We start from the raw sequence: 6,000 nt of genomic DNA on the forward strand, positions 1-6,000 counted from the left end.
GTACCCATAATAATGTTTGTAGATCTTAAAACGTCTTAACGCAACACTTGCTATTGGTAATCAAAGGACCTGAAACATGACGTTAATCATTGAAGGTTTTATATTAAATATGTATCATATCTGAAGATGTATTGTTATTTAAAATACATAAAAACATATTTCAGTAAGTTGCAAGTTTAAGCAATTAGTTGTACAAATAAGAAATGCTTAATGAGAGTCACTTTCAAAAACAGTCAAGCGTGAACTGGCATAAAAAAAAAACATTTCAAACAAATGAATCAAAGCAGTTAAGACACATAAAATTTCTTAGTAATTTTAAACACACCTTTAATTTGTCCTGCTTTGATTTGTTGCAAAATCAATTACACAAGAATAACGTAAAAAACAAGCATATAAAGTTTATATATACTTCTTAATTTTAAACATATGTTAGTTCCGAGCTGATCTCCAGATATGGTTTTCCATTTTTTAGCACATATACCTTATTTTTGTATACATGTTAGTTCAGAGCAGCGCTGCAGATAAAATAAGAAAATGATTAACACATAAACCTGATGTGTATGTTCATGTTAGTTAAAACCTGCAATCCAGATAAAATTAGAAAATGTTTAGTACACATATACCCTATGTTTGCATGTTAGTTCAGAGCTCCGCTCTAGATAAAATTGGCAAATGTTCAGCACACATATACCTGATATTTTCTATCACTTCCTGAACTTGACAGACTGTCGGATCTCTAAAACATAATTCGATAGCAATATTACTTACACCAAGATGTCGTTAAATGAAATTGGATACCCTGCATTTATCATGCTTTTTAATGACATATGATCAAATCGCTGATAGACCCCCCTCTTAAATTACGGAAAACTAGCTTTCTGCATTGACATTAATATCTAGGCGTAAATTATAAACACTAAATGGGACTAACGCCTTCATACGTGTATCAAATACAAATATACCAATATACCAATAAAAAAAACTGCACCAAGAGCGCATGATACTCTTTTTTTAGCACACTGACATTGTTCCAAACATAAAAATGGGATATTTAAAAGGGATGTAATCAGAAGCACATAAAATGGCTCTATACAGAAAAAATGCATGAATATTATAAGTATTGTCAGAGGCCAGTTTCGCGGGACACGGGCATACTTTATGATAAATGCATAGACTTTATAACAGAATCGCTCGAACTTTGGCTTATCAACCCTCTCCCTTTTTTAAATACTGCATCATGACCTGATTGTGTAAATTATGACTGTTAAAGAGGGGCAACAAATACCAAAGGTATATCTAAAACCATTGGGCTAAAATAAAACAACGCTATGGCATAAAAAAAAACTATAAAAAACAAACAAACAGACAAACAATAATTATACACAAAACAGAACATATAAAATTAAAGAGTGAACAACGTAAATCCCACAAAAACTAGAGGTCCGGAATGGTAAGCAGATCCGTCTTCACAAGTGACACCCGTCGTGTTGCTCATTTGAGTACAAACGCAGTAATAAATCTTATTCGGTAGGTCACATTCAAAAGGGGGCAGGATTGAAGTTACAACATTAGGAACATTAGACACAGTCTTTATCAAATCACACACTAGAATGCTATACAAATTAATAGCATATATACTTAGCCAATCATTCATGTAGAATGAAAAGATACATTTTAATTGACATTACAATGAAAAACTTCTCACGAAAGTAATAAAGACATTGGTGGTCTTTTCATTCGCATCGCGTTTTTACAATATTGACTGTGATTCCGATTTGAACAGAAATTAAGTGTCTGACTAATTTCATCCTACCATATTGTGGCCTTTTGTTTACTTTTAGGCTAACAAGTAACACAAAATATACAAAGGTAGCTTTATTTATGAATGCATACTAGTGAAATACAATACACCATGTATTACATAATTGATAGCCATATTCCTTGTTCTGATTTGATTTGTTTATTACATAAGTCACACGAATCTATCTAACAAGTGAAACCTGTTTTAAAAGGAATATATTAAAATCAGGCTCTGTTATTTGCACATTTTATATCAAAACCTAGTGTATTGATGTGTAAACTCGGCCTACTAACTCATACACTAAGCATAAACACTTGCTTATCTACATTCATAATAGGTGTTACTTATATTTCAAATAAAATGAAATGTCAGTTATTTTTTTTAAAAAGAAACTAAATAATTATAATTTCCGTCATATATTAAGTTTCCAGTAGCATTTCTGTTACTTTACCACTATACATATGACAGCTGATTACTCACTTGAAGGTTTCCCGTATTTATATAAGTTGGTTTCTTGTGAGGGTTTGTTGGACTTGCTCTGATGTTGGTGAAACTAAAACCATTCTGAAATTTAAAAAAAAAATAGAAAATCAATTCATTCCTCATTTTTGGCGTATAAATCATGTTTTGTTTTTTTTTTCGATCGCTAAATATCTGGGATAATTACCACTTCTCGAAAAATATCAGTCTTCAACGTTACCAGCCCTCCAGTGGGCAACAAATATCAGTCTCCAACGTAACCAGCCCTACAGTGGGCATTGCTTTGGCATTGATATGAGTGAACATAACATTTTGTACATTTCAAGCTCGTTAAACCATGAATTGTTCTTCAAAAACAGTCGGGGCCACGGTGGCCAAGTGGTCTAATTAGTTACTACTGTAATCACTAGCGAGTCAACACTTTATGTTGTGCGTTCCAACCTCGCTCGTGCATGTGCACTCGACTCCAATCTTATCCCATCGAAGGTCGGTGGTTTTCTCCGGGCATTCCGGCTTCCTCCAAAAACTGAATGCCACGAAATGCTTAAAAGTGGCGTTAAATACGTACATTAAACAGTTGTGTCTGTTCTGTTTTGGAAATTTCAAGTGCGTATGCTCTCAAATGTAAATTATTGTTGGCTTTAAAAAAGTTTGCCAATCAAAAGAATTTCAAAATAATGCACAGTATATGATTAGAATAGTTAAAGGACATTCAAACAAACAAAACCCCATTAATACACCGTCAAACAAAGTAACATAATTATACACATGTTATTGACAAAACATAAAAGTTATTTTGTAAGCCAGTCTGACCTAGAGAAATAATATAGTTTTATAGTCTAAGGTCTATGTGTTATAAACATTGTATACACTGTATCCATATAAGAAACTACGACTATTTTAAAGAAGATTTCATAATTGTTGTGTTACGACGTAAAATAGAAAATAAATGACTAGCATATATAATTGTTGTTGATGTAACCAGCACACAGTTTAATCATTATCTTTATGCATATACAGTTCTCGTTAAACTTTAAATGTTGCATGCAGAAATATTAATTTTCTTATCGATCTATATACGTATTCAGTATAAGTACCCTATCTGGATTAAATCTCAATACATGTTGTTGATCTGAATCAATGCCAGGATTGTTTATGTGTTTTGTTCCAAACAGTGATTTTTCAAAAAAAACATTTAAATACCGACATTTGACGCTTTGAATGATTTTGATAAAATATTTAAAATATCAAAAAGGGTAGAGCCAATTTCTCCATAATTAATTACGATGTAGATATTTTTTCAAATAGTCTTTCAATCTTTTGAATAAGATTTGAACCACCACTAACTCGTGAATAACTAAATCAGGGTGGTCTGCAATTAACGTAAAAACATTGTTTAAAAAAGCATAACAACTGCTTATTTCTTTCTCAAAATACAGATGTGAAAGATTTTGGCAAATTCGGAGAATTTTTATTTGAATATTATTGATATTACTCATAAGAACTTTCTTCACAAACACCAAAAATGTAATCGGAGGTAATGTGTTGTCTTTTAGATGTTGTTGAAAACTTTGACTTCCACGTCATATGGTCTTTGGTGGAATGTTGTCTTATCGTTCATTAAAACAAAGTATACTATCTTCATAAAGTAACTGAAAGTTTTTAAATATACTATTAAGCAACCAAGTTCAAGATTCTGATACCGAAGTGAAACAAATCAAAGGAAATTTGGTCATAATCTTTGTTAAAAATAAAAGCATAGATATGGTCCGTTTGTGTTAACATATTACATTGTGTATATTTGAAAAGGGAAACTAAAAATAAGATGAGCATTAAAGTATGCGTACATGTTATACTCAAATCCAATAATTAGTAATCCATCACAAGGATGCAGACATGGTACTATGATACTGGGTGTAAAGTTAAACTTTGTATTTAAAAAAGTGAGAAGATTATACAGTGAGGACAATAATACACCTTAAGGTAGATAAAACAGACGAAACCTTGGAAAAAAGATAAAGCGCAGAAACAGATTTACCATTACTTTATATCTAATAATGAGCCAATTAAAACACTTGGTAAATAAAATCATACCGTTTTTGAATCCATTATTTCCGATGTTATTTTCCACACTCAGAACTCCAACACATCCAATTAACATAGTTATTATAACATACATAAGCAGTCGATAATTCAACCAGGAAGATATCTTCAAAGAAGGTAAAGTATTTGAATTAAATCCAACTATGCTTCATTGAATAGTTTAACAATGTGTATATGCATAGTTATATGGATTAATGGAGCGCGTAGCATTTAAAGGCATATATATATATACATTTTTGGGGTATAATTAGTGAATTTGACTTCTTTAAGGTACAGTTTTATTTCTTTTGAGACTAGCAACTCAAAAGACTTGGAGAATACTGTAGCATGTATGTGAGAAGGAAAAAAAACAACACTGAAAATTACAGGACCAATGAACCAATCTGTTCCCATAAAAAATCAAAGACTAAGATTATATTTTTACAAATGTATAGCGAAGCATCAGTCTTGAATTAATTAATGAATAATACATATAAATACATGATTTTAAAAATTTGCTTTTTTTAAGCTCATAACTAGCTACTAGTTATATGGTTATTATATAGTCTTTTCCAGTCCTAGTCATTATGTTTCCTCGATTGTGCCCCTTTACACAATCATGTAGCCGCATCTGGGATAATTAAGGTGTTTCAATGACACTGCACAAAGGGACACTCTAGAGAATATATCTTTTTTAATGCTGTTTAACGAACTGACAATGGTAAAACTATATCAAGACTTTGACGACCGAAATTCTAATTGAATACCAGAGATTTTTACTGACGGTATCGTTCTTACGCTTGATTTTTATACATTGGCCTTTATTTTCTTTTCAACAATATTTGTTTGATTTCGGGCCACATAATGTGCAGTGCTGCAACAAGTATAGACTTCATTAAAATAAAATTTTCGAGGATGTGGACCGCAACAATATTATATCTCCGTTTATCAACCTGTTGTACAGTCTATTAAGAAAAAAAGAAATATTATGATGTATCACCATGTTTTTTTGTGTGAACGAAAAAGTGAAATCAACATAATGTTGTTTTATTTAAACGGTAGAACTTGATAATAGATAGAAATATGCTTATGGTGTATTGAAAACAATATATTTAATGCATTCGAAGTGTGGTTTTGGACAAATGTACCGTCAGAAACCGGTGCTGAAAGGGCATGTGAAGAGGGTGCGAAAATGATCTTCGGTAGATCAGTTATAATTTTTTTGGTTCCATCATCTTTTGAATATCGAATAACGGCATTTTTGTTTTTGATACTGACTTTATCAGCAAGAAAATAAAGCCAGCCGGCATTGGTGAGCTGATATTCGTGCTCAGATGAAGTCAGTATCAGAATTTAAAATGTCATTATTCTTTTTTTCGTCAAATTGTATTTCACGCGTACAAAACGTTTGGATAGTTGTGCGGTTGTATGAATGAACAGTCGCCTGCATTTCATTGATAAATTGAAGCGGATGGACTTGGAGCTTGAGGTGGATGGCCTGAGTATGTGAAATTTCTGTACCGTCCAGCATGACGTCATTACCTAATAATTTCAAGTTTCTAGTCCTGTTCATGATCTAGATTTTTAAAAAAATACGCCGTTAGATAGAAAGGGAAATGTACAAATTGCCAATAACA

This window comes from Mytilus trossulus, chromosome 3 (assembly GCF_036588685.1).
Source record: "Mytilus trossulus isolate FHL-02 chromosome 3, PNRI_Mtr1.1.1.hap1, whole genome shotgun sequence".
Taxonomy (NCBI): domain Eukaryota; kingdom Metazoa; phylum Mollusca; class Bivalvia; order Mytilida; family Mytilidae; genus Mytilus; species Mytilus trossulus.